This window comes from Arachis hypogaea, chromosome 15 (genome assembly GCF_003086295.3).
Source record: "Arachis hypogaea cultivar Tifrunner chromosome 15, arahy.Tifrunner.gnm2.J5K5, whole genome shotgun sequence".
In the NCBI taxonomy this organism is placed as follows: Eukaryota; Viridiplantae; Streptophyta; class Magnoliopsida; order Fabales; family Fabaceae; genus Arachis; species Arachis hypogaea.
The window spans coordinates 41805757-41818073 of record NC_092050.1 but is presented as its reverse complement, the minus strand read 5'-3'; positions in this window follow the sequence as shown (position 1 = coordinate 41818073).

Here is a 12317-nt window from a genome sequence, read left to right as displayed (position 1 = left end):
CCTTGGTCTTTTTAGTCTTTCTCCTGCCAAAAACTCAGCTCCAAATGGGGCTAGAAACCCTCCAAAATCACCAGGCACGTTTTCCTCTTTAAAAATCATGTGTGGTCATCGGCGCGTGTGCGCACGCGCCCCTGGAGAATTTCGCGATCTGCGCGTAAGTGCATAGTGCGCGTGCGCGCCCATGTGGTTTTCCAAACTTTTGGCTTTTCATGATTTCTCCATTTTGTATGCTTTCCTTTCACCCCTTTGATCTCTTCCTAGCCCTTTTCAACCTGAAATTACTTAGCAAACACGTCAAGGCATCTAGTGGAATCAAAGGCAAATCAAAATTATCAAACTAAAGATCTGAAAAGCATATTTTCACATCTAAGCACAAGTACGGGGACAATCACAAAATCATGCTATTTCGTTGAATAAATGTGATGAAAGGTTATCAAAATGCTCTAAATACAACACAAGATAAACCCTACAAAGGGGGTTTATCAACCTCCCATACTTAAACCAAGCATGTCCTCATGCATAACCAAGAATGAAGCAAAGGGTATGACATTTATTCAATGCAATTAAACTACCTATATGCAATTATCTAAATGAATGCAACTAATTATATGAATGCTAATGCTTGGTCAAAACAAATCAAATTCCAAGAGAATACATGTAAGAACAAAGGGCTCAAACAATGGAAATTGAATCCAACCCACAATTGTATTGAATTATCATAGGAATTTACAAACTTGCATTAACATAGGTGATAGTGGTGAATACATGTAATTTGAGCAATCGAACCCTCACCGGATGTGTATCCGCTCTATTCACTCAAGTGTTTAGGGGTTGATTTACTAAATTATCTCCTAATCATGTTTTCCAAAATTTGTTTTTCTTCTAACAATCAACATATATTTCATGCATGCATACAAGTATCATGAGGTCTTTTCATAGGTTGTAATGGGGCTAGGGTTAAGGTAAGGGTGCATATTTGGTCAAGTGGACTTAAAATTTGAATCTTTGATAAGCTTAAACTTCCCACCTAACCTATGACATCCTATACAATTCAAAACTAACCTAACTACCCATTTTTCACTTTTTAACATACTCATGCATTTTCTTTTCATTTCACAACTCATATGCATTGAACTTTATTGAACTTTACTTTGCTTTGGTGCATTTTGTCCCCTTTTTATTTTTTTCTTTTCTTTGTTTTTCTTTGTTTTTCTATTTTTTTCTTCTCTTTTTTTTTCTTACTTTTTCTTTCTATATACAAGAACATCAATGCATAAGGTTTTATACATTTAATCAATACATGAGCATGTACCCAATTCCCAATATTTACAATAAAAATATAAAACTACCCTTTTATTCACCCAATGTCCTAAGATTTCCCACACTTGAATGTTACACACACACTAGCCTAAGCTAATCAAAGATCCAAATAAGGACATTTATTGTTTTCCGCTTTAAGGCTTGTAATGTGCTAAATTAAGAACAAAGTGGGTTAAACGTAGGCTCAAATTTGCTAGCAATGGAAGATAAAAGGTAAGGCTATTTGGGTGAGTGAGCTAGATGAAATGATGGCCTCAATCATATAAATGTATGAATACACAAAATAATGGACATAGAGAATCAAACAAATCAAAGATTACAATTATAGAAAGAGAATAATGCACAAAAGAAGGAAAATAAGTGATTATAAGATGTAACCACATAATTAGGCTCAAAACTCACATGCTTGTGTTCTTATCTCAAAGTCATGTTCCACAATATATATATGATTCAAGCAAGTTCTAAAAAAATTTTCCAATCAACTAGGGTGGTGCTTTTTAGATAAATTCTTTTGGGAATTCTATCATTTTGACTAAACATATCCTAAATGCACTGTTGTGACTAAGAATTTCAAAAACCCCTTAGTTTACCCTCTATCCTAATCAAAACAATTTTTCTTTTATGCACAAAAGGTTTAACTAAGTTTTCAACAAGTCAAAACATTTACGAAATCACAACCACAAGGCTAAAATGCAATATATATACACTAAAAATGTGCAACAGTCAAAATAAAAGGTATCCATGTTAGCAAGTATATACAATAACCCAAAATAGTGCAAAATAAAGTAAGATAAGAGAAACTAAGTGATAATGTCCAAAAAGTGTTCACCACATTCACTGACAACGACGGTGACCTCTCCACACTTAAGATGAAGCATCGTCCTTGATGCTACTGATCGGGTACATGGTGAGGGTCAATGGTCACATCTACGTCCTGCTGGATCTCAGAATAGGGCACGGGCTCCTCGGCATGCTGTGGAGTATCCTGGGTAGCCTGAGTCTCTGGAGGTGCCTCCTAACGAATCGGCTCCTCAACATGCTCGGTCTCATGCTCCGCCCCGTGCTCTGCTCCGTGCTCCTCCTCATGATCTGGCTCGTTAGAAATTGGAGAGTCGGGGAGAGGGGGAAGCTCAATGCCCTGGGAGACAAACACCTGGTCGATGCGGTCAAGACGTCGCAGGATACGACGCTCGCTACGCTCCATAAAGCGAAACAGGCGCTGTACTAGCATGTAAGTCGGTTCGGGTGCTGGTGGTGGTGGAGGTACAGCGGCTGGTGCTGTAGAAGAAGAGGAGGGTCCTACTGCTGTTGTGGAAGATGAGGCTCTAGCTGCCTCGACTACTGCTCTAGCTCGAGAGTGGCACCTGGAAGGGGGCTTCTCGTGCACCCACCCGCCCATGGGATAGTAACTTTTTTCTCATCCTCGTCCGGGGGTGGTGGAATCGCATCATCATCTCTCCATGGGGCGCCAGCCAACTCAACCATCCTAGTGACCATGGTGGGAAATGGCAGAAGGCCACGGATGTGAGCGCGCCACATGCTTCTCCTGATCAGCCGGGGGAAATATACCTCCTTCCCCTCCATGACACAGCCAATCAGAAGAAGCATATCCATCGGGATCTCAAAAAAGTGTGTAGTAGGCAGGACATAGTGCGTGAATATCTACTGCCAGGTCCTAGCCTCCTTAGTCAGATAGGTGAATAGCATCCCCTTGGGCCTTGTGTTGGTGGATTCCATCACCCAAGGGGCGTCCGGTGTGGCAATAACGCTCTTCAGCGCCTCATAATCAAAAGTCATACTGTTTATTGCAGTCTCTGCCTCCTAATATGCACAAATATCACCAGTCCGAGGTAGGCACTGTAAAACACTCTCAATGGCTGCCTCAAGGATCGAGATCTGCCCACCCCGTAGGTGCACTGAATCCAGAGTCTCTCGAAAGAAGTTACAATAAAACTCCTTGACCCAGGAAGTGTTGATCCGTCCCAGATCCCTATCAATAAAGCCAAGGCCCAATCCCTGAATACGGGCCTCAATGGGTTCCTTCAGATCGTCGGGTAAGGCTAATTTCTTCTCAATATTCAGGTTCGTCTTCCGATAGGTGGGAAAACGGAGCTCACAGTAGAGATTTGGGAACATGTATGTATCGGTGGGTGGTTTTAACTGATTCTCCTTATCCACCTTATTAATTGGATTCTTGGCATAATTGGCATAAGGGGAAAAGGTAAGAGCTTGAGATTGCTTTCTCTTTTTAGAGGTAGTGGACTTTTCTATTCCTCTATCGGCCATCTTGGAAGCATATTAGGGATGGAATGGGGGGGGGATTGAGAAAGGAATGGAGGAGATGGCAGATAGCAGTGCTCGCCGGTGGTGGAGGGTGGCGGCACTCGGTTGAGGCTGCGGTGATGAGAACAGAGAAGGCGCGAGAGTGAGAGAGGGGGGATGAGTGAGAGAAAGAGGGAGAACGGGGATGAGGGTGGAGGAAGAAAGGTAGGGGCGACGACGGTGGAGGCGCGCCGGCGCGGTAGTCGGGGGCGTCACTGGGGTGAGAAAGGAAGGAAGAAGGAGAAAGGTGGGTTGGGGGGTGGTGCGTCTGCGCGAATGCTCGTCGCGCCTTAGGGTTATCCCAGTTTTAGAATCGACGCAGGCGCCTACCGTGCGCGTCCACGTGTATTGAAGATTTTTGGAAAGGATGCGGGAGCGTCATGTGCGCTCATGCGTGACTGGAAGAATTAGCACGGACTCGCACGCGTACTATACGCGTGCGCGTGCTATGAGTTGGGCTGAAGGCCTAGTGCTGGCCCATCGCCAGCATAACTCTCTGGACAAAGTATGGGCTGGGGCCAGCTGCGTAGGGACGCGTATGCGCAATGCGTGCGTCCGCGTACTTTGCCATCTGGTCTAGTTGCGCACAAGCACGACGTGCGCGCTCGCGTGTTGCCCTTCATCGCTGCAGGGACGCGCACGCATATTGTGCGTGTCCGTGTGGGTCGAGTTGGGCTAAAGGCTAATCATTTGCACAAGTGGGGCCGAACTCTCTGGAGAATCTATGGGGTTGCATCCGCTCATGGACGAGTGCACGTACAGCGTGCGCGCGCGTCGTTCCCCTCATTTTTTTTAAGGCTAAAGATTCAAAATGCCCAAAAACTTCCCTAACAACATCTACAACTCCTAATCAACCAAAAAGGGACACACCATTTACAAAGATTTTTCCTTCAACTACTAACAAGCACAACATACATGTGAGAATGCCAACAATCAATTTATTAACACAACTAAAATCAGATGGGAAACTACCTACAATGGTAACTCGAATCATTTATTAGTAAAACTTGCAAGAGAGTGGAAAGAGTATACCATGGTGGGGTGTCTCCCACCTAGCACTTTTGGTTTAAGTCCTTAAGTTGGACTTTTGGAAAGCTCTTGTCATGGTGGCTTATGCTTGTACTCATCCTTGAATCTCCAAGGATCATTGTGCCTCAAACGGTTGACAGAAATTCCAACCTTCTTCACCAATTTTGGATGGAGTTCCACCCAAGATATGAGCTCTATTAGTTGGTCTTTGTACTGTGATCCGGGATCCCATATCTTATTCTCACACCCATCTTCTAGTTAATTGACATGATTCTTCCATCCGGGTGGTTGACGAGTAGAACAAAAAGAATTCTCTCTAGCATAGCAAGACTCCTTCCTAAACCAACACAAAGTGGCATGCTTCCAATCATGGTTCCCACATTTTGAAGCTTTGACCTCAATGAGCTTAATTCCAAACTTCCAACCACTACACAACTCTTTCCTACTCTTAACTCCACAAAGAGCTCTAAGTTGACCATCATTTTCAATCAAACCATATTCAAGCGAGAAAGCAAAGCTTAGGGATAAGAATTTTACCCACTTGAATGTTGTGTTGGATGGTGACTTGGGGAGGGAGACCTCCCCATACTTAGACAATGCGAGGTCTACTTCTTTAGTTGTTTCCACCTCTTTGCAAGCTTTTTTGATTTCAACCTTTTTCCCTTTATCACTTGGCTTGGTGTTGTCTTCAAGAACTTTAATTTCTTGCCCAATGAGAGGTGATTCAATTTTTTATAGGAATTTATTGATGAATGAGTTCATCTCTTGATCAACCTCTTCATATTCTTCAATTTTGATATACACCAATTCAACTTTGTCCTCTTGGTAGCTCTCTTCCGATACACTCTCTTCTTCATTGCTCACAAGGGTATGGGAGGTTCTGCACATTCTTCTATAATTTCAACTTCATGTCCAATGGGAGAGGATTCAATTGTAGATAAAAATTCATCCATGATTGAATCCATCTCTTGATAAGCCTCTTTCAAGTCTCCATCTATGATATGCTTTTGAGGTTGCACACCCTCCTCAACATCAATATCAACCCTCTTGGAAGAGTGCTCCATGATGTTACATTCCCATGGACTTTCAACATCTCCTAAATCTTCAACCATTTCTTCCTTTTTTCAACAATCATAGGTTCCTCCAATTGTTCTAACACAAAATGGCACCCCTCATTTTCCACTGGAATTTTCAATCTCTCCTTCATGCTATGCTCTTCAATTGATTCTTCACATGTGGCTATGGAAGCACCTTGAGTGTTCAAGCATTGGTAGGCTAAAGTGTGCACTACCTTAGTCAAATTAGTCACAAACTCTAGGGTGTTCCTTTGCATATCCGCTTGTCCTTGAAGTAGCAATGTGAGAGAGTCATCTATTGGGGCTTGGGGTGAATAAGAGGGTTCATCATTTTGGAGACAGGGTTCATAGTAGGAAGGTGGTTCTTCTTGGTAAGGGTATGGAGATGGTGTGCATTGAGGTGGTTCTTCATAGTAGTCATGATAAGGTTGTGGTGGTTCCAAAGGTTCTTGCTCATAATGGCCATAAGAGTATGGTATGGGTGATTGGTTATATGATGGATATGGATCATAAGAAGGTATTTGGTAATGAGAGGATTGTGAGAATGGTTGAGGTTCATGTTGAGGATAAGACTTATAGGCATATGATGGTGGTAATTGATTATCACAAAAAGAATCACAATAGCCATTGAATTGACATGCATTAGGATGGTGATTATACCTATACATATCCGGAGGTTGTTACAAATAGGAGTGATCAATTCCTTGAGGCTCCTCCCATCTTTGTTGGTCCTATCCATAATGAGTGTCATCATTGAAGTTCACATTTCATACAACACAATTAGGACCAGACTCATAGCCAAAGTGAAAATTCATGATAGCAAGAGAAAATGGAAACAAAAATCAAATAAGAAATAAGAAAATTAAATCCTAAACTAACAAGAGATAATAAAAGCAAACATATTCACAATATTCACATATATACAATAACCAATAACACAACACCATTGCAAGTCCCCGGCAACGGCGCCATTTTGATGAGAGGACTTTTGACGGTTTAGAATTCACAATAAGTCTCGTTGTATTATAGTTTCTAGACCAACATTAGTCCTTTCATACAAAAATTGTGTTTGTCATAAGTACAAACCCCTAAATTTATAAACTGAAGTATTGAACCTCGGGTCGTTCTCCCTAGGAATCACAATAAAGTGTATTGTTATTAGTTATGGAACTATGTTTGGGGTTTTTGAGATATTAGACATGAAAAGTAAATGGCAATGAAAATAAACTAACAACTAGAAAGCTCTTGGCAAGGTTGTGAGAATTAGAAGTCCTATCCTAATTATCCTCCTCAATTGTGACCACAATTATCCATTGCTACCACTTAGTTAATCTCTAACCATGAAGGAAAGTCAAGTGGATGAATCAACTTGATTCCACAAGTCCTAGCCAACTCCCAAGGGAAAGACTAGCTTTAGTGGTATCCAAATCAATTAGCAACTTCTAATTATCGATCAACAAGGGAATTAGATAACTCAAGTGTCACTAATTACTCTACCATAGCCAAGAGGTACAAAACCTACACTAAAATCCAACCAAGCATTTCATCAAACACTTGGAAGGTACTAAAGAGAAGCATAGTAAATGGATAACAACAATAAAATCTAACAACAGTTATTGTAAAGAATTAATAACAACAATTAAAGGAAACAAGATCTACATGAATTACCTCAAATTGCATTAAAAGAAAATAGAATGAATAAGAGTAGATCTACAAACAAAATAGAAGAATGATGAATGTAACAACATAGACTTGAAAGGTAGAAGAAGAAGAAAGCATGAATTGAAACCTAGATCTAGATTATTGAACTAAACCTAATCCTAATTCTAATCTTAGAGAGAAGTGAGAGCTTCTCTCTCTAAAACTAAAACTAAAACTATCCTCCTGTGTGTTAGTATGATCATCCCCTTCATTCCTTGGTCTTTTTAGGCTTTTCCCGCCAAAAACTCAGCTCAAAATGGGGCTGGAAACCCTCCAAAATCGCCAGGCACGTTTTCCTCTTTAAAAATCACGTGTGGTCATCGGCGAGTGCGCGCACAGTGTGCGCGCGTACCCCTGGAGAATTTTGCGATCTGCGCGTAAGCGCATAGTGCGCGTGCGCACCCATGGGGGTTTCCAAACTTTTGGCTTTTCATGATTTCTCCATTTTGTATGCTTTCCTTTCACCCCTTTGTTATCTTCCTAGCCCTTTTCAACCTGAAATCACTTAGCAAACACGTCAAGGCATCTAGTGGAATCAAAGGCAAATCAAAATTATCAAACTAAAGATCTAAAAAGCATATTTTCACATCTAAGCACAAGTACGGGGACAATCACAAAATCATGCTATTTTCTTGAATAAATGTGATAAAAGGTTATCAAAATACTCTAAATACAACACAAGATAAACCCTACAAAGGGGGTTTATCACCTATTCAATGTGGGTTTGCTTATGAGGCATCTTATATTAGAGGGGTCCTTTGTAGTGTAAATTGGCATTAATAATGTTGTAGAAATCTATATATTCATTTGTTTTATTTAAAATTAGATTTTAATTTCATTAACAATCCAGGATTTTTAGCTATTACAACTCTCTCTCTCTCTCTCTCTATCTATATATATATATATATATATATATATATATATATATATATATATATATATATATTGAATAGCAATTTGTTAATAAGTTTCGGTACTTGATACATATTAATAGATATATTACAATACAACAAGCTACTAGATGTATCTAAAATATATTTTTCAAATCTAGCCCTTTCGATGTTACTAAGATTTCAATATGAAACCCATAGATATGTTATGATCTACACATAGAAATAATCTAACAAATCCCAAGTTTTTTGGGTCATAGTTGCCATAAGTTTCTATTTAATAACATCATCTATTGGATAGGAGCAATCACTTTATAGATAGGTTGTGTGTCAGGGAAAAAGTATGATGCTAACATAGATTTTTAATTGTTAAAATAACAAATGATGGACGTCATAAAAAAGTCAATAATTTAAAATAATGAGAGCCCTATATATTTTTGCTAACCACAATCTATATGAATATATGAAGGTCTCATTTAATATTATTTATAGTTGAAATAAAAGTGAGTGATTTTAACAAGTACCTATTTGTGGAGCTCTCTTTGTAAGTCGTCGTTATTTAGTCCACCTTCATGAAGCTCCTTTTAACGTAAACATGGCACTCACATCAACTGGTCCCTAAACAACATAAACTATTGTGTCAGAAAAGAATTTTCAATTTCACCCTATGGACAAGGAATTATGTAGAATAGCAAGAGCCGAAGGAATTTCTAATCCAAAGGCGTGCTAAATAGTATTATATCAAAGGTCAAATTGGCATTATATTTATAGTTTATTTTTCCACTTAATATCTTTGATACATTGTATTATAAATATTTTTAGATTCATTTTGTATCCTTAATCTTATCTATCAGGAGCTCCTAAACGGCCAACTTTGAAAGATATAAGCTCTTCTCTCATGATTAGACCTATGATTTTTAGTTCAAACTCTTCATCTAAACAAGACAATCACGGTAATTGATTATTTTCAGCTTACTATACGTAAATTCAAGTGTTTTGAATACGATAAGGAGTACTTTTTTGAATGCTGCCATGAATGTTTTTAATCAAAATCCTTGGAACATAGTGACATATATACTTGGTTTATTGGAATAAGTTAGATGATTAATATCAATGAAATAATCTGAGCAAGACTTATGGAATTTCATTCTGGTGTTAGTTTTTTCATAAGTTCAACAATTTCGAAAATCAAGTTACTTATGACACATATTTAGTTTCATCTGCAATATCAAATGTCGAGAGCACAAAAAAGATATATGAAAATTATATTCCAGAACACAAAGTTTCAAAAGATGGTAAGGGATGTCAATGTGTCCCATCAGAAGAGATTTGTACATCAACCATTAATAAGACTGAAGGCTCTCCAAACGACCAGTTAGTCATCATTTATTCATAGAATTATTATTACATAATTATTAGAACTTGGTACTTGATTTTTGTGTAATAATCTTATTATTTGTCATTTATAAGTTTAATATATTTGAGATGCAAAAGAGCTAGGATTGGAGACTTATATTTTAGCAATGAAAATGTACAGAGTAGCAACAGGACAAGTAAAGGTCATCACGATAAGTATAAATCCCTATGTTTAGTGAAAAGAGTTTGTATCCTTGCATCAGATTGAAGATTTTATTTATTTTGACTATGTATTATTCTCCATTATAGATCAGATGCAGAACTATGTTTCAAAAAAAGTGGATGATTTGGATGTGGGATCGACAATGCAGAGCACTTTGACTGCTATAATAGCTCACAATCCGATACATCCTAAGAACATTTTCCCGATGCATTCTCAAACTAGTGATTATTTAAGCAATAGGAATTCTCAAATAGTTGACATTTCTATTATGGAACCATACATTATTGGCTTTTAGTTACATGTATCGGCTAAATTTTGTATTTAAATTTGGTATATCACTCAATGTAAAAGATCTTTTGCTAACATTTGATGAGACATTAAATAATGGGGTTGTCAATGTAATAGATATGTTGTTGGACGGAATCGGTAATTAATTTCCATTTTTAGTGTACGGACACTTATAAACTTTTTGTATTATGATAAATTAATCCTCTAATTTTTTAATGTTTATTCTTAGGCGAGGAGATAGAGTGCAACAATTCGGTATATACAGAAGGTAATGTGGTTTCCATTGTTAAACTGCAATAACTTATTTGGATCTTATAATAATTAGTAGAAATAGACTAAGGTTACTAAATGTTGATTTACATATACTCTTAATAAGGTTGATCTCACAAGTAGTATTTATAGTTCTTCATTATTGAATTAAAAATTAGCAAGAATTTAACTTGGATTCCTATTTGGATATGTGTGTATGTTGCAGAATATATTAACCATGGTGAATGAATCTATGAGTGTAAATTTTGTAATGCTCTCTTTTGGTACGATAAAAGAATTGGAAAATATTATAATGATACTATTCCTAAGTACACGCTATGTTGTAGAGGAGGTCAGGTTCAGTTGCCTCAACCAAAAGAACCTCCTCCTATTCTTCAATGTCTAATGTGGAACAATAATGATAGAAGTAAGAACTTTTGTGAGAATCTTCGAACACACAATAGCATGTTTGCATTCACATCTTTGGTGGGTAAAGTTGACAACGTCATTAATCGAGGCAGAGATCTACCAACATTTATACTTTGAGGACAAAACTATACCACTTTCTTGGCAGTCCTATTCCCCCTAAAAGATCAAGTGCTAAATTTGCTCAATATATATATATATATATATATATATATATATATATATATATATATATATATATATATATTGTTCATACCCTGACCCAATGATAAGGCCCAGGTCCAAACGAAAGGCCCAATCCAAAGGATTGAGCCTCGCCCTACACCGACCTTCGCCCTACGAAGTCAGTCCCTACCACGACTTGCTCTAAAGAAGTCGGGACAAAGATTAGCTGGCAGATAAACACCCATTCAAATGAGTAACTGCCCTAAAATCTCTCTACCCACTTCCTGGAGCCATATCTCAACCTCCCTAAGATAAAGGAACGGTTATCCACCATAAATAACGGAACTACACCAACGGTGGTTATGGGTTCACCACTATAAATACACTAACACTTCTGATGCCAGGGCATCTTGGCCAGTTTCACTGACCTTTTCTTTACTGTTTTTAGGGTAGTTTCATGCATTTCTTTAGGAAATAAGCTAGTTTTGGGTAGATATTCACCTACACCTTGATTCAAGCATACATTGTGCATTTTACATTATTTCATGAGGATTTTGCATGAATTTAGTGACAAATTGTATGCTGCATTACCCATGACTTGGACTAGAACTTTGATGCACTCTGTTGCTTGATTTCAGGACCAAAGGAAGCAAGGAAAGGGAGGTAACTTGCAAGGTTAAATGAGAAAAGTGATTGCCAATGACACTCTCAAAGCCATCATTGCCCACGTTAAGAGTCACGTTAACTAAGTTAACGTGAACTCTAACGTGGAAAAGAGAAGTTGAGCCAACGTTAGTGACACTTAACATTGTCACTAACGTTGGCAAACACTCATGAGTGGCCACGTTAGAGCCCACGTTAACCTAGTTAACATGGCCTCTAACGTTAAAGGGGGAAGAGAAGCCAACATTAGTGACATTCAAAATTGTCACTAACGTTAGCCTAAGGATGCAACACACCACGTTAACTCCCACGTTAACTTGGTTAACGTGAGAGCTAATGTAAGAAGTGAGAGTTGTCGACAACGTTAGTGACACTCAACATTGTCACTAACGTTGGAAGCAACCACACAACCCCCCAAGGAGCCACGTTAGCTTCCACGTTAACTAGGTTAACGTGGAAGCTAACGATGAGAAATGAATGATGAGCCAACGTTAGTGACACTCAACATTGTCACTAACGTTGGGATGGCTAAGAATGGCCACGTTAGAAGTGGACTTTAACGTGAGATCTAGGGGCACATTGGAACGTTAGTGACAATGTTGAGTGTCA